Source organism: Rhamphochromis sp. 'chilingali' (assembly GCF_963969265.1).
Source record: "Rhamphochromis sp. 'chilingali' genome assembly, chromosome: 5".
Classification (NCBI taxonomy): Eukaryota; Metazoa; Chordata; class Actinopteri; order Cichliformes; family Cichlidae; genus Rhamphochromis; species Rhamphochromis sp. 'chilingali'.
This window is the reverse complement of record NC_137932.1, coordinates 29,699,202-29,718,254: the sequence shown is the minus strand read 5'-3', so window position 1 is coordinate 29,718,254 and position 19,053 is coordinate 29,699,202.

The window sequence follows — 19,053 nt, the reverse complement described above, 5'->3', positions numbered from 1 at the left end:
AGCTCAAACGGCTGCAAAACCTGTTCTGTTTGCCCAGCACGGGGATATTGAGTTCTATAAGATAAAGCCATAAACATGTTTGTCTGAGTCTTCTATCAAAAGTTACAGCGATTTATATGAAGTTGTACAAAAACGCTTTATTTCGCCAAGACAGTGTGTTTCTCACTGTTACATGCATTTGAATGGGAAACTCACCCGAGACAAAGTATAGGTTTTCATTATGTGAATAATTTTAAAATCTTAGCTCAAACGGCTGCAAAACATATTTGCCCAGCACGGGGATATTGAGTTCTATAAGATAAAGCCATAAACATGTTTGTCTGAGTCTTCTATCAAAAGTTACAGCGATTTATATGAAGTTGTACGAAAACGCTTTATTTTGCCAAGACAATGCGTTTCTCACTGTTACATGCATTTGAATGGGAAACTCGCCCGAGACAAAGTATAGGTTTTCATTATGTGAATAATTTTAAAATCTTAGCTCAAACGGCTGCAAAACCTGTTTGCCCAGCACGGGGATATTGAGTTCTATAAGATAAAGCCATAAACATGTTTGTCTGAGTCTTCTATCAAAAGTTACAGCGATTTATATAAAGTTGTACAAAAACGCTTTATTTCGCCAAGACAGTGTGTTTCTCACTGTTACATGCATTTGAATGGGAAACTCGCCTGAAACAAAGTATAGGTTTTCATTATGTGAATAATTTTAAAATCTTAGCTCAATCGGCTGCAAAACATATTTGCCCAGCACGGGGATATTGAGTTCTATAAGATAAAGCCATAAACATGTTTGTCTGAGTCTTCTATCAAAAGTTACAGCGATTTATATGAAGTTGTACGAAAACGCTTTATTTCGCCAAGACAATGCGTTTCTCACTGTTACATGCATTTGAATGGGAAACTCGCCCGAGACAAAGTATAGGTTTTCATTATGTGAATAATTTTAAAATCTTAGCTCAAACGGCTGCAAAACCTGTTTGCCCAGCACGGGGATATTGAGTTCTATAAGATAAAGCCATAAACATGTTTGTCTGAGTCTTCTATCAAAAGTTACAGCGATTTATATGAAGTTGTACAAAAACGCTTTATTTCGCCAAGACAGTGTGTTTCTCACTGTTACATGCATTTGAATGGGAAACTCACCCGAGACAAAGTATAGGTTTTCATTATGTGAATAATTTTAAAATCTTAGCTCAAACGGCTGCAAAACCTGTTTGCCCAGCACGGGGATATTGAGTTCTATAAGATAAAGCCATAAACATGTTTGTCTGAGTCTTCTATCAAAAGTTACAGCGATTTATATGAAGTTGTTCAAAAACGCTTTATTTCGCCAAGACAATGCGTTTCTCACTGTTACATGCATTTGAATGGGAAACTCACCCGAGACAAAGTATAGGTTTTCATTATGTGAATAATTTTAAAATCTTAGCTCAAACGGCTGCAAAACCTGTTCTGTTTGCCCAGCACGGGGATATTGAGTTCTATAAGATAAAGCCATAAACATGTTTGTCTGAGTCTTCTATCAAAAGTTACAGCGATTTATATGAAGTTGTACAAAAACGCTTTATTTCGCCAAGACAGTGTGTTTCTCACTGTTACATGCATTTGAATGGGAAACTCACCCGAGACAAAGTATAGGTTTTCATTATGTGAATAATTTTAAAATCTTAGCTGAAACGGCTGCAAAACCTGTTTGCCCAGCACGGGGATATTGAGTTCTATAAGATAAAGCCATAAACATGTTTGTCTGAGTCTTCTATCAAAAGTTACAGCGATTTATATGAAGTTGTACAAAAACGCTTTATTTCGCCAAGACAGTGTGTTTCTCACTGTTACATGCATTTGAATGGGAAACTCGCCTGAAACAAAGTATAGGTTTTCATTATGTGAATAATTTTAAAATCTTAGCTCAATCGGCTGCAAAACATATTTGCCCAGCACGGGGATATTGAGTTCTATAAGATAAAGCCATAAACATGTTTGTCTGAGTCTTCTATCAAAAGTTACAGCGATTTATATGAAGTTGTACAAAAACGCTTTATTTTGCCAAGACAGTGTGTTTCTCACTGTTACATGCATTTGAATGGGAAACTCGCATGAAACAAAGTATAGGTTTTCATTATGTGAATAATTTTAAAATCTTAGCTCAAATGGCTGCAAAACCTGTTCTGTTTGCCCAGCACGGGGATATTGAGTTCTATAAGATAAAGCCATAAACATGTTTGTCTGAGTCTTCTATCAAAAGTTACAGCGATTTATATGAAGTTGTACGAAAACGCTTTATTTCGCCAAGACAATGCGTTTCTCACTGTTACATGCATTTGAATGGGAAACTCGCCCGAGACAAAGTATAGGTTTTCATTATGTGAATAATTTTAAAATCTTAGCTCAAACGGCTGCAAAACATATTTGCCCAGCACGGGGATATTGAGTTCTATAAGATAAAGCCATAAACATGTTTGTCTGAGTCTTCTATCAAAAGTTACAGCGATTTATATGAAGTTGTTCAAAAACGCTTTATTTCGCCAAGACAATGCGTTTCTCACTGTTACATGCATTTGAATGGGAAACTCACCCGAGACAAAGTATAGGTTTTCATTATGTGAATAATTTTAAAATCTTAGCTCAAACGGCTGCAAAACCTGTTCTGTTTGCCCAGCACGGGGATATTGAGTTCTATAAGATAAAGCCATAAACATGTTTGTCTGAGTCTTCTATCAAAAGTTACAGCGATTTATATGAAGTTGTACAAAAACGCTTTATTTCGCCAAGACAGTGTGTTTCTCACTGTTACATGCATTTGAATGGGAAACTCACCCGAGACAAAGTATAGGTTTTCATTATGTGAATAATTTTAAAATCTTAGCTCAAACGGCTGCAAAACATATTTGCCCAGCACGGGGATATTGAGTTCTATAAGATAAAGCCATAAACATGTTTGTCTGAGTCTTCTATCAAAAGTTACAGCGATTTATATGAAGTTGTACGAAAACGCTTTATTTCGCCAAGACAATGCGTTTCTCACTGTTACATGCATTTGAATGGGAAACTCGCCCGAGACAAAGTATAGGTTTTCATTATGTGAATAATTTTAAAATCTTAGCTCAAACGGCTGCAAAACCTGTTTGCCCAGCACGGGGATATTGAGTTCTATAAGATAAAGCCATAAACATGTTTGTCTGAGTCTTCTATCAAAAGTTACAGCGATTTATATGAAGTTGTACAAAAACGCTTTATTTCGCCAAGACAGTGTGTTTCTCACTGTTACATGCATTTGAATGGGAAACTCGCCTGAAACAAAGTATAGGTTTTCATTATGTGAATAATTTTAAAATCTTAGCTCAATCGGCTGCAAAACATATTTGCCCAGCACGGGGATATTGAGTTCTATAAGATAAAGCCATAAACATGTTTGTCTGAGTCTTCTATCAAAAGTTACAGCGATTTATATGAAGTTGTACGAAAACGCTTTATTTTGCCAAGACAGTGTGTTTCTCACTGTTACATGCATTTGAATGGGAAACTCGCATGAAACAAAGTATAGGTTTTCATTATGTGAATAATTTTAAAATCTTAGCTCAAATGGCTGCAAAACCTGTTCTGTTTGCCCAGCACGGGGATATTGAGTTCTATAAGATAAAGCCATAAACATGTTTGTCTGAGTCTTCTATCAAAAGTTACGGCGATTTATATGAAGTTGTACAAAAACGCTTTATTTCGCCAAGACAGTGTGTTTCTCACTGTTACATGCATTTGAATGGGAAACTCACCCGAGACAAAGTATAGGTTTTCATTATGTGAATAATTTTAAAATCTTAGCTCAAACGGCTGCAAAACATATTTGCCCAGCACGGGGATATTGAGTTCTATAAGATAAAGCCATAAACATGTTTGTCTGAGTCTTCTATCAAAAGTTACAGCGATTTATATGAAGTTGTACGAAAACGCTTTATTTCGCCAAGACAATGCGTTTCTCACTGTTACATGCATTTGAATGGGAAACTCGCCCGAGACAAAGTATAGGTTTTCATTATGTGAATAATTTTAAAATCTTAGCTCAAACGGCTGCAAAACCTGTTCTGTTTGCCCAGCACGGGGATATTGAGTTCTATAAGATAAAGCCATAAACATGTTTGTCTGAGTCTTCTATCAAAAGTTACAGCGATTTATATGAAGTTGTACAAAAACGCTTTATTTCGCCAAGACAGTGTGTTTCTCACTGTTACATGCATTTGAATGGGAAACTCACCCGAGACAAAGTATAGGTTTTCATTATGTGAATAATTTTAAAATCTTAGCTCAAACGGCTGCAAAACATATTTGCCCAGCACGGGGATATTGAGTTCTATAAGATAAAGCCATAAACATGTTTGTCTGAGTCTTCTATCAAAAGTTACAGCGATTTATATGAAGTTGTACAAAAACGCTTTATTTCGCCAAGACAGTGTGTTTCTCACTGTTACATGCATTTGAATGGGAAACTCGCCTGAAACAAAGTATAGGTTTTCATTATGTGAATAATTTTAAAATCTTAGCTCAAACGGCTGCAAAACCTGTTCTGTTTGCCCAGCACGGGGATATTGAGTTCTATAAGATAAAGCCATAAACATGTTTGTCTGAGTCTTCTATCAAAAGTTACAGCGATTTATATGAAGTTGTACGAAAACGCTTTATTTCGCCAAGACAGTGTGTTTCTCACTGTTACATGCATTTGAATGGGAAACTCGCCTGAAACAAAGTATAGGTTTTCATTATGTGAATAATTTTAAAATCTTAGCTCAAACGGCTGCAAAACCTGTTCTGTTTGCCCAGCACGGGGATATTGAGTTCTATAAGATAAAGCCATAAACATGTTTGTCTGAGTCTTCTATCAAAAGTTACAGCGATTTATATGAAGTTGTACGAAAACGCTTTATTTCGCCAAGACAATGCGTTTCTCACTGTTACATGCATTTGAATGGGAAACTCGCCCGAGACAAAGTATAGGTTTTCATTATGTGAATAATTTTAAAATCTTAGCTCAAACGGCTGCAAAACCTGTTTGCCCAGCACGGGGATATTGAGTTCTATAAGATAAAGCCATAAACATGTTTGTCTGAGTCTTCTATCAAAAGTTACAGCGATTTATATGAAGTTGTACAAAAACGCTTTATTTCGCCAAGACAGTGTGTTTCTCACTGTTACATGCATTTGAATGGGAAACTCGCCTGAAACAAAGTATAGGTTTTCATTATGTGAATAATTTTAAAATCTTAGCTCAAACGGCTGCAAAACCTGTTCTGTTTGCCCAGCACGGGGATATTGAGTTCTATAAGATAAAGCCATAAACATGTTTGTCTGAGTCTTCTATCAAAAGTTACAGCGATTTATATGAAGTTGTACGAAAACGCTTTATTTCGCCAAGACAATGCGTTTCTCACTGTTACATGCATTTGAATGGGAAACTCGCCCGAGACAAAGTATAGGTTTTCATTATGTGAATAATTTTAAAATCTTAGCTCAAACGGCTGCAAAACATATTTGCCCAGCACGGGGATATTGAGTTCTATAAGATAAAGCCATAAACATGTTTGTCTGAGTCTTCTATCAAAAGTTACAGCGATTTATATGAAGTTGTTCAAAAACGCTTTATTTCGCCAAGACAATGCGTTTCTCACTGTTACATGCATTTGAATGGGAAACTCACCCGAGACAAAGTATAGGTTTTCATTATGTGAATAATTTTAAAATCTTAGCTCAAACGGCTGCAAAACCTGTTCTGTTTGCCCAGCACGGGGATATTGAGTTCTATAAGATAAAGCCATAAACATGTTTGTCTGAGTCTTCTATCAAAAGTTACAGCGATTTATATGAAGTTGTACAAAAACGCTTTATTTCGCCAAGACAGTGTGTTTCTCACTGTTACATGCATTTGAATGGGAAACTCACCCGAGACAAAGTATAGGTTTTCATTATGTGAATAATTTTAAAATCTTAGCTCAAACGGCTGCAAAACATATTTGCCCAGCACGGGGATATTGAGTTCTATAAGATAAAGCCATAAACATGTTTGTCTGAGTCTTCTATCAAAAGTTACAGCGATTTATATGAAGTTGTACGAAAACGCTTTATTTCGCCAAGACAATGCGTTTCTCACTGTTACATGCATTTGAATGGGAAACTCGCCCGAGACAAAGTATAGGTTTTCATTATGTGAATAATTTTAAAATCTTAGCTCAAACGGCTGCAAAACCTGTTTGCCCAGCACGGGGATATTGAGTTCTATAAGATAAAGCCATAAACATGTTTGTCTGAGTCTTCTATCAAAAGTTACAGCGATTTATATGAAGTTGTACAAAAACGCTTTATTTCGCCAAGACAGTGTGTTTCTCACTGTTACATGCATTTGAATGGGAAACTCACCCGAGACAAAGTATAGGTTTTCATTATGTGAATAATTTTAAAATCTTAGCTCAAACGGCTGCAAAACATATTTGCCCAGCACGGGGATATTGAGTTCTATAAGATAAAGCCATAAACATGTTTGTCTGAGTCTTCTATCAAAAGTTACAGCGATTTATATGAAGTTGTACAAAAACGCTTTATTTCGCCAAGACAGTGTGTTTCTCACTGTTACATGCATTTGAATGGGAAACTCGCCTGAAACAAAGTATAGGTTTTCATTATGTGAATAATTTTAAAATCTTAGCTCAAACGGCTGCAAAACCTGTTCTGTTTGCCCAGCACGGGGATATTGAGTTCTATAAGATAAAGCCATAAACATGTTTGTCTGAGTCTTCTATCAAAAGTTACAGCGATTTATATGAAGTTGTACGAAAACGCTTTATTTCGCCAAGACAGTGTGTTTCTCACTGTTACATGCATTTGAATGGGAAACTCGCCTGAAACAAAGTATAGGTTTTCATTATGTGAATAATTTTAAAATCTTAGCTCAAACGGCTGCAAAACCTGTTCTGTTTGCCCAGCACGGGGATATTGAGTTCTATAAGATAAAGCCATAAACATGTTTGTCTGAGTCTTCTATCAAAAGTTACAGCGATTTATATGAAGTTGTACGAAAACGCTTTATTTCGCCAAGACAATGCGTTTCTCACTGTTACATGCATTTGAATGGGAAACTCACCCGAGACAAAGTATAGGTTTTCATTATGTGAATAATTTTAAAATCTTAGCTCAAACGGCTGCAAAACATATTTGCCCAGCACGGGGATATTGAGTTCTATAAGATAAAGCCATAAACATGTTTGTCTGAGTCTTCTATCAAAAGTTACAGCGATTTATATGAAGTTGTACAAAAACGCTTTATTTCGCCAAGACAGTGTGTTTCTCACTGTTACATGCATTTGAATGGGAAACTCGCCTGAAACAAAGTATAGGTTTTCATTATGTGAATAATTTTAAAATCTTAGCTCAAACGGCTGCAAAACCTGTTCTGTTTGCCCAGCACGGGGATATTGAGTTCTATAAGATAAAGCCATAAACATGTTTGTCTGAGTCTTCTATCAAAAGTTACGGCGATTTATATGAAGTTGTACGAAAACGCTTTATTTCGCCAAGACAATGCGTTTCTCACTGTTACATGCATTTGAATGGGAAACTCACCCGAGACAAAGTATAGGTTTTCATTATGTGAATAATTTTAAAATCTTAGCTCAAACGGCTGCAAAACCTGTTCTGTTTGCCCAGCACGGGGATATTGAGTTCTATAAGATAAAGCCATAAACATGTTTGTCTGAGTCTTCTATCAAAAGTTACAGCGATTTATATGAAGTTGTACAAAAACGCTTTATTTCGCCAAGACAGTGTGTTTCTCACTGTTACATGCATTTGAATGGGAAACTCACCCGAGACAAAGTATAGGTTTTCATTATGTGAATAATTTTAAAATCTTAGCTCAAACGGCTGCAAAACATATTTGCCCAGCACGGGGATATTGAGTTCTATAAGATAAAGCCATAAACATGTTTGTCTGAGTCTTCTATCAAAAGTTACAGCGATTTATATGAAGTTGTACGAAAACGCTTTATTTCGCCAAGACAATGCGTTTCTCACTGTTACATGCATTTGAATGGGAAACTCGCCCGAGACAAAGTATAGGTTTTCATTATGTGAATAATTTTAAAATCTTAGCTCAAACGGCTGCAAAACCTGTTTGCCCAGCACGGGGATATTGAGTTCTATAAGATAAAGCCATAAACATGTTTGTCTGAGTCTTCTATCAAAAGTTACAGCGATTTATATGAAGTTGTACAAAAACGCTTTATTTTGCCAAGACAGTGTGTTTCTCACTGTTACATGCATTTGAATGGGAAACTCGCATGAAACAAAGTATAGGTTTTCATTATGTGAATAATTTTAAAATCTTAGCTCAAATGGCTGCAAAACCTGTTCTGTTTGCCCAGCACGGGGATATTGAGTTCTATAAGATAAAGCCATAAACATGTTTGTCTGAGTCTTCTATCAAAAGTTACAGCGATTTATATGAAGTTGTACAAAAACGCTTTATTTCGCCAAGACAGTGTGTTTCTCACTGTTACATGCATTTGAATGGGAAACTCACCCGAGACAAAGTATAGGTTTTCATTATGTGAATAATTTTAAAATCTTAGCTCAAACGGCTGCAAAACCTCTTTGCCCAGCACGGGGATATTGAGTTCTATAAGATAAAGCCATAAACATGTTTGTCTGAGTCTTCTATCAAAAGTTACAGCGATTTATATGAAGTTGTTCAAAAACGCTTTATTTCGCCAAGACAATGCGTTTCTCACTGTTACATGCATTTGAATGGGAAACTCACCCGAGACAAAGTATAGGTTTTCATTATGTGAATAATTTTAAAATCTTAGCTCAAACGGCTGCAAAACCTGTTCTGTTTGCCCAGCACGGGGATATTGAGTTCTATAAGATAAAGCCATAAACATGTTTGTCTGAGTCTTCTATCAAAAGTTACAGCGATTTATATGAAGTTGTACAAAAACGCTTTATTTCGCCAAGACAGTGTGTTTCTCACTGTTACATGCATTTGAATGGGAAACTCACCCGAGACAAAGTATAGGTTTTCATTATGTGAATAATTTTAAAATCTTAGCTCAAACGGCTGCAAAACCTGTTTGCCCAGCACGGGGATATTGAGTTCTATAAGATAAAGCCATAAACATGTTTGTCTGAGTCTTCTATCAAAAGTTACAGCGATTTATATGAAGTTGTTCAAAAACGCTTTATTTCGCCAAGACAATGCGTTTCTCACTGTTACATGCATTTGAATGGGAAACTCACCCGAGACAAAGTATAGGTTTTCATTATGTGAATAATTTTAAAATCTTAGCTCAAACGGCTGCAAAACCTGTTTGCCCAGCACGGGGATATTGAGTTCTATAAGATAAAGCCATAAACATGTTTGTCTGAGTCTTCTATCAAAAGTTACAGCGATTTATATGAAGTTGTACAAAAACGCTTTATTTCGCCAAGACAGTGTGTTTCTCACTGTTACATGCATTTGAATGGGAAACTCGCATGAAACAAAGTATAGGTTTTCATTATGTGAATAATTTTAAAATCTTAGCTCAAACGGCTGCAAAACCTGTTCTGTTTGCCCAGCACGGGGATATTGAGTTCTATAAGATAAAGCCATAAACATGTTTGTCTGAGTCTTCTATCAAAAGTTACAGCGATTTATATGAAGTTGTACAAAAACGCTTTATTTCGCCAAGACAGTGTGTTTCTCACTGTTACATGCATTTGAATGGGAAACTCACCCGAGACAAAGTATAGGTTTTCATTATGTGAATAATTTTAAAATCTTAGCTCAAACGGCTGCAAAACCTGTTTGCCCAGCACGGGGATATTGAGTTCTATAAGATAAAGCCATAAACATGTTTGTCTGAGTCTTCTATCAAAAGTTACAGCGATTTATATGAAGTTGTTCAAAAACGCTTTATTTCGCCAAGACAATGCGTTTCTCACTGTTACATGCATTTGAATGGGAAACTCACCCGAGACAAAGTATAGGTTTTCATTATGTGAATAATTTTAAAATCTTAGCTCAAACGGCTGCAAAACCTGTTCTGTTTGCCCAGCACGGGGATATTGAGTTCTATAAGATAAAGCCATAAACATGTTTGTCTGAGTCTTCTATCAAAAGTTACAGCGATTTATATGAAGTTGTACAAAAACGCTTTATTTCGCCAAGACAGTGTGTTTCTCACTGTTACATGCATTTGAATGGGAAACTCACCCGAGACAAAGTATAGGTTTTCATTATGTGAATAATTTTAAAATCTTAGCTCAAACGGCTGCAAAACCTGTTTGCCCAGCACGGGGATATTGAGTTCTATAAGATAAAGCCATAAACATGTTTGTCTGAGTCTTCTATCAAAAGTTACAGCGATTTATATGAAGTTGTACAAAAACGCTTTATTTCGCCAAGACAGTGTGTTTCTCACTGTTACATGCATTTGAATGGGAAACTCGCCTGAAACAAAGTATAGGTTTTCATTATGTGAATAATTTTAAAATCTTAGCTCAATCGGCTGCAAAACATATTTGCCCAGCACGGGGATATTGAGTTCTATAAGATAAAGCCATAAACATGTTTGTCTGAGTCTTCTATCAAAAGTTACAGCGATTTATATGAAGTTGTACAAAAACGCTTTATTTCGCCAAGACAGTGTGTTTCTCACTGTTACATGCATTTGAATGGGAAACTCGCCTGAAACAAAGTATAGGTTTTCATTATGTGAATAATTTTAAAATCTTAGCTCAAACGGCTGCAAAACCTGTTTGCCCAGCACGGGGATATTGAGTTCTATAAGATAAAGCCATAAACATGTTTGTCTGAGTCTTCTATCAAAAGTTACAGCGATTTATATGAAGTTGTTCAAAAACGCTTTATTTCGCCAAGACAATGCGTTTCTCACTGTTACATGCATTTGAATGGGAAACTCACCCGAGACAAAGTATAGGTTTTCATTATGTGAATAATTTTAAAATCTTAGCTCAAACGGCTGCAAAACCTGTTTGCCCAGCACGGGGATATTGAGTTCTATAAGATAAAGCCATAAACATGTTTGTCTGAGTCTTCTATCAAAAGTTACAGCGATTTATATGAAGTTGTACAAAAACGCTTTATTTCGCCAAGACAGTGTGTTTCTCACTGTTACATGCATTTGAATGGGAAACTCGCCTGAAACAAAGTATAGGTTTTCATTATGTGAATAATTTTAAAATCTTAGCTCAAACGGCTGCAAAACCTCTTTGCCCAGCACGGGGATATTGAGTTCTATAAGATAAAGCCATAAACATGTTTGTCTGAGTCTTCTATCAAAAGTTACAGCGATTTATATGAAGTTGTACAAAAACGCTTTATTTCGCCAAGACAGTGTGTTTCTCACTGTTACATGCATTTGAATGGGAAACTCACCCGAGACAAAGTATAGGTTTTCATTATGTGAATAATTTTAAAATCTTAGCTCAAACGGCTGCAAAACCTGTTTGCCCAGCACGGGGATATTGAGTTCTATAAGATAAAGCCATAAACATGTTTGTCTGAGTCTTCTATCAAAAGTTACAGCGATTTATATGAAGTTGTTCAAAAACGCTTTATTTCGCCAAGACAATGCGTTTCTCACTGTTACATGCATTTGAATGGGAAACTCACCCGAGACAAAGTATAGGTTTTCATTATGTGAATAATTTTAAAATCTTAGCTCAAACGGCTGCAAAACCTGTTCTGTTTGCCCAGCACGGGGATATTGAGTTCTATAAGATAAAGCCATAAACATGTTTGTCTGAGTCTTCTATCAAAAGTTACAGCGATTTATATGAAGTTGTACAAAAACGCTTTATTTCGCCAAGACAATGCGTTTCTCACTGTTACATGCATTTGAATGGGAAACTCACCCGAGACAAAGTATAGGTTTTCATTATGTGAATAATTTTAAAATCTTAGCTCAAACGGCTGCAAAACCTGTTTGCCCAGCACGGGGATATTGAGTTCTATAAGATAAAGCCATAAACATGTTTGTCTGAGTCTTCTATCAAAAGTTACAGCGATTTATATGAAGTTGTTCAAAAACGCTTTATTTCGCCAAGACAATGCGTTTCTCACTGTTACATGCATTTGAATGGGAAACTCGCATGAAACAACGTATAGGTTTTCATTATGTGAATAATTTTAAAATCTTAGCTCAAACGGCTGCAAAACCTGTTCTGTTTGCCCAGCACGGGGATATTGAGTTCTATAAGATAAAGCCATAAACATGTTTGTCTGAGTCTTCTATCAAAAGTTACAGCGATTTATATGAAGTTGTACAAAAACGCTTTATTTCGCCAAGACAGTGTGTTTCTCACTGTTACATGCATTTGAATGGGAAACTCACCCGAGACAAAGTATAGGTTTTCATTATGTGAATAATTTTAAAATCTTAGCTCAAACGGCTGCAAAACCTGTTTGCCCAGCACGGGGATATTGAGTTCTATAAGATAAAGCCATAAACATGTTTGTCTGAGTCTTCTATCAAAAGTTACAGCGATTTATATGAAGTTGTTCAAAAACGCTTTATTTCGCCAAGACAATGCGTTTCTCACTGTTACATGCATTTGAATGGGAAACTCACCCGAGACAAAGTATAGGTTTTCATTATGTGAATAATTTTAAAATCTTAGCTCAAACGGCTGCAAAACCTGTTCTGTTTGCCCAGCACGGGGATATTGAGTTCTATAAGATAAAGCCATAAACATGTTTGTCTGAGTCTTCTATCAAAAGTTACAGCGATTTATATGAAGTTGTACAAAAACGCTTTATTTCGCCAAGACAGTGTGTTTCTCACTGTTACATGCATTTGAATGGGAAACTCACCCGAGACAAAGTATAGGTTTTCATTATGTGAATAATTTTAAAATCTTAGCTCAAACGGCTGCAAAACATATTTGCCCAGCACGGGGATATTGAGTTCTATAAGATAAAGCCATAAACATGTTTGTCTGAGTCTTCTATCAAAAGTTACAGCGATTTATATGAAGTTGTACGAAAACGCTTTATTTCGCCAAGACAATGCGTTTCTCACTGTTACATGCATTTGAATGGGAAACTCGCCCGAGACAAAGTATAGGTTTTCATTATGTGAATAATTTTAAAATCTTAGCTCAAACGGCTGCAAAACATATTTGCCCAGCACGGGGATATTGAGTTCTATAAGATAAAGCCATAAACATGTTTGTCTGAGTCTTCTATCAAAAGTTACAGCGATTTATATGAAGTTGTTCAAAAACGCTTTATTTCGCCAAGACAATGCGTTTCTCACTGTTACATGCATTTGAATGGGAAACTCACCCGAGACAAAGTATAGGTTTTCATTATGTGAATAATTTTAAAATCTTAGCTCAAACGGCTGCAAAACCTGTTTGCCCAGCACGGGGATATTGAGTTCTATAAGATAAAGCCATAAACATGTTTGTCTGAGTCTTCTATCAAAAGTTACAGCGATTTATATGAAGTTGTACAAAAACGCTTTATTTCGCCAAGACAGTGTGTTTCTCACTGTTACATGCATTTGAATGGGAAACTCGCATGAAACAAAGTATAGGTTTTCATTATGTGAATAATTTTAAAATCTTAGCTCAAACGGCTGCAAAACCTGTTCTGTTTGCCCAGCACGGGGATATTGAGTTCTATAAGATAAAGCCATAAACATGTTTGTCTGAGTCTTCTATCAAAAGTTACAGCGATTTATATGAAGTTGTACAAAAACGCTTTATTTCGCCAAGACAGTGTGTTTCTCACTGTTACATGCATTTGAATGGGAAACTCACCCGAGACAAAGTATAGGTTTTCATTATGTGAATAATTTTAAAATCTTAGCTCAAACGGCTGCAAAACCTGTTTGCCCAGCACGGGGATATTGAGTTCTATAAGATAAAGCCATAAACATGTTTGTCTGAGTCTTCTATCAAAAGTTACAGCGATTTATATGAAGTTGTTCAAAAACGCTTTATTTCGCCAAGACAATGCGTTTCTCACTGTTACATGCATTTGAATGGGAAACTCACCCGAGACAAAGTATAGGTTTTCATTATGTGAATAATTTTAAAATCTTAGCTCAAACGGCTGCAAAACCTGTTCTGTTTGCCCAGCACGGGGATATTGAGTTCTATAAGATAAAGCCATAAACATGTTTGTCTGAGTCTTCTATCAAAAGTTACAGCGATTTATATGAAGTTGTACAAAAACGCTTTATTTCGCCAAGACAGTGTGTTTCTCACTGTTACATGCATTTGAATGGGAAACTCACCCGAGACAAAGTATAGGTTTTCATTATGTGAATAATTTTAAAATCTTAGCTCAAACGGCTGCAAAACCTGTTTGCCCAGCACGGGGATATTGAGTTCTATAAGATAAAGCCATAAACATGTTTGTCTGAGTCTTCTATCAAAAGTTACAGCGATTTATATGAAGTTGTACAAAAACGCTTTATTTCGCCAAGACAGTGTGTTTCTCACTGTTACATGCATTTGAATGGGAAACTCGCCTGAAACAAAGTATAGGTTTTCATTATGTGAATAATTTTAAAATCTTAGCTCAATCGGCTGCAAAACATATTTGCCCAGCACGGGGATATTGAGTTCTATAAGATAAAGCCATAAACATGTTTGTCTGAGTCTTCTATCAAAAGTTACAGCGATTTATATGAAGTTGTACAAAAACGCTTTATTTCGCCAAGACAGTGTGTTTCTCACTGTTACATGCATTTGAATGGGAAACTCGCCTGAAACAAAGTATAGGTTTTCATTATGTGAATAATTTTAAAATCTTAGCTCAAACGGCTGCAAAACCTGTTTGCCCAGCACGGGGATATTGAGTTCTATAAGATAAAGCCATAAACATGTTTGTCTGAGTCTTCTATCAAAAGTTACAGCGATTTATATGAAGTTGTTCAAAAACGCTTTATTTCGCCAAGACAATGCGTTTCTCACTGTTACATGCATTTGAATGGGAAACTCACCCGAGACAAAGTATAGGTTTTCATTATGTGAATAATTTTAAAATCTTAGCTCAAACGGCTGCAAAACCTGTTTGCCCAGCACGGGGATATTGAGTTCTATAAGATAAAGCCATAAACATGTTTGTCTGAGTCTTCTATCAAAAGTTACAGCGATTTATATGAAGTTGTACAAAAACACTTTATTTCGCCAAGACAGTGTGTTTCTCACTGTTACATGCATTTGAATGGGAAACTCGCCTGAAACAAAGTATAGGTTTTCATTATGTGAATAATTTTAAAATCTTAGCTCAATCGGCTGCAAAACATATTTGCCCAGCACGGGGATATTGAGTTCTATAAGATAAAGCCATAAACATGTTTGTCTGAGTCTTCTATCAAAAGTTACAGCGATTTATATGAAGTTGTACGAAAACGCTTTATTTTGCCAAGACAGTGTGTTTCTCACTGTTACATGCATTTGAATGGGAAACTCGCATGAAACAAAGTATAGGTTTTCATTATGTGAATAATTTTAAAATCTTAGCTCAAATGGCTGCAAAACCTGTTCTGTTTGCCCAGCACGGGGATATTGAGTTCTATAAGATAAAGCCATAAACATGTTTGTCTGAGTCTTCTATCAAAAGTTACAGCGATTTATATGAAGTTGTACAAAAACGCTTTATTTCGCCAAGACAGTGTGTTTCTCACTGTTACATGCATTTGAATGGGAAACTCACCCGAGACAAAGTATAGGTTTTCATTATGTGAATAATTTTAAAATCTTAGCTCAAACGGCTGCAAAACATATTTGCCCAGCACGGGGATATTGAGTTCTATAAGATAAAGCCATAAACATGTTTGTCTGAGTCTTCTATCAAAAGTTACAGCGATTTATATGAAGTTGTACGAAAACGCTTTATTTCGCCAAGACAATGCGTTTCTCACTGTTACATGCATTTGAATGGGAAACTCGTCCGAGACAAAGTATAGGTTTTCATTATGTGAATAATTTTAAAATCTTAGCTCAAACGGCTGCAAAACCTGTTTGCCCAGCACGGGGATATTGAGTTCTATAAGATAAAGCCATAAACATGTTTGTCTGAGTCTTCTATCAAAAGTTACAGCGATTTATATGAAGTTGTACAAAAACGCTTTATTTCGCCAAGACAGTGTGTTTCTCACTGTTACATGCATTTGAATGGGAAACTCGCCTGAAACAAAGTATAGGTTTTCATTATGTGAATAATTTTAAAATCTTAGCTCAAACGGCTGCAAAACCTGTTTGCCCAGCACGGGGATATTGAGTTCTATAAGATAAAGCCATAAACATGTTTGTCTGAGTCTTCTATCAAAAGTTACAGCGATTTATATGAAGTTGTTCAAAAACGCTTTATTTCGCCAAGACAATGCGTTTCTCACTGTTACATGCATTTGAATGGGAAACTCACCCGAGACAAAGTATAGGTTTTCATTATGTGAATAATTTTAAAATCTTAGCTCAAACGGCTGCAAAACCTGTTTGCCCAGCACGGGGATATTGAGTTCTATAAGATAAAGCCATAAACATGTTTGTCTGAGTCTTCTATCAAAAGTTACAGCGATTTATATGAAGTTGTACAAAAACGCTTTATTTCGCCAAGACAGTGTGTTTCTCACTGTTACATGCATTTGAATGGGAAACTCGCCTGAAACAAAGTATAGGTTTTCATTATGTGAATAATTTTAAAATCTTAGCTCAATCGGCTGCAAAACATATTTGCCCAGCACGGGGATATTGAGTTCTATAAGATAAAGCCATAAACATGTTTGTCTGAGTCTTCTATCAAAAGTTACAGCGATTTATATGAAGTTGTACGAAAACGCTTTATTTTGCCAAGACAGTGTGTTTCTCACTGTTACATGCATTTGAATGGGAAACTCGCATGAAACAAAGTATAGGTTTTCATTATGTGAATAATTTTAAAATCTTAGCTCAAATGGCTGCAAAACCTGTTCTGTTTGCCCAGCACGGGGATATTGAGTTCTATAAGATAAAGCCATAAACATGTTTGTCTGAGTCTTCTATCAAAAGTTACAGCGATTTATATGAAGTTGTACAAAAACGCTTTATTTCGCCAAGACAGTGTGTTTCTCACTGTTACATGCATTTGAATGGGAAACTCACCCGAGACAAAGTATAGGTTTTCATTATGTGAATAATTTTAAAATCTTAGCTCAAACGGCTGCAAAACATATTTGCCCAGCACGGGGATATTGAGTTCTATAAGATAAAGCCATAAACATGTTTGTCTGAGTCTTCTATCAAAAGTTACAGCGATTTATATGAAGTTGTACGAAAACGCTTTATTTCGCCAAGACAATGCGTTTCTCACTGTTACATGCATTTGAATGGGAAACTCGTCCGAGACAAAGTATAGGTTTTCATTATGTGAATAATTTTAAAATCTTAGCTCAAACGGCTGCAAAACCTGTTTGCCCAGCACGGGGATATTGAGTTCTATAAGATAAAGCCATAAACATGTTTGTCTGAGTCTTCTATCAAAAGTTACAGCGATTTATATGAAGTTGTACAAAAACGCTTTATTTCGCCAAGACAGTGTGTTTCTCACTGTTACATGCATTTGAATGGGAAACTCACCCGAGACAAAGTATAGGTTTTCATTATGTGAATAATTTTAAAATCTTAGCTCAAACGGCTGCAAAACATATTTGCCCAGCACGGGGATATTGAGTTCTATAAGATAAAGCCATAAACATGTTTGTCTGAGTCTTCTATCAAAAGTTACAGCGATTTATATGAAGTTGTACAAAAACGCTTTATTTCGCCAAGACAGTGTGTTTCTCACTGTTACATGCATTTGAATGGGAAACTCGCCTGAAACAAAGTATAGGTTTTCATTATGTGAATAATTTTAAAATCTTAGCTCAAACGGCTGCAAAACCTGTTCTGTTTGCCCAGCACGGGGATATTGAGTTCTATAAGATAAAGCCATAAACATGTTTGTCTGAGTCTTCTATCAAAAGTTACGGCGATTTATATGAAGTTGTACGAAAACGCTTTATTTCGCCAAGACAGTGTGTTTCTCACTGTTACATGCATTTGAATGGGAAACTCGCCTGAAACAAAGTATAGGTTTTCATTATGTGAATAATTTTAAAATCTTAGCTCAAACGGCTGCAAAACCTCTTTGCCCAGCACGGGGATATTGAGTTCTATAAGATAAAGCCATAAACATGTTTGTCTGAGTCTTCTATCAAAAGTTACAGCGATTTATATGAAGTTGTACAAAAACGCTTTATTTCGCCAAGACAGTGTGTTTCTCACTGTTACATGCATTTGAATGGGAAACTCACCCGAGACAAAGTATAGGTTTTCATTATGTGAATAATTTTAAAATCTTAGCTCAAACGGCTGCAAAACCTGTTTGCCCAGCACGGGGATATTGAGTTCTATAAGATAAAGCCATAAACATGTTTGTCTGAGTCTTCTATCAAAAGTTACAGCGATTTATATGAAGTTGTTCAAAAACGCTTTATTTCGCCAAGACAATGCGTTTCTCACTGTTACATGCATTTGAATGGGAAACTCACCCGAGACAAAGTATAGGTTTTCATTATGTGAATAATTTTAAAATCTTAGCTCAAACGGCTGCAAAACCTGTTCTGTTTGCCCAGCACGGGGATATTGAGTTCTATAAGATAAAGCCATAAACATGTTTGTCTGAGTCTTCTATCAAAAGTTACAGCGATTTATATGAAGTTGTACAAAAACGCTTTATTTCGCCAAGACAATGCGTTTCTCACTGTTACATGCATTTGAATGGGAAACTCACCCGAGACAAAGTATAGGTTTTCATTATGTGAATAATTTTAAAATCTTAGCTCAAACGGCTGCAAAACCTGTTTGCCCAGCACGGGGATATTGAGTTCTATAAGATAAAGCCATAAACATGTTTGTCTGAGTCTTCTATCAAAAGTTACAGCGATTTATATGAAGTTGTTCAAAAACGCTTTATTTCGCCAAGACAATGCGTTTCTCACTGTTACATGCATTTGAATGGGAAACTCGCATGAA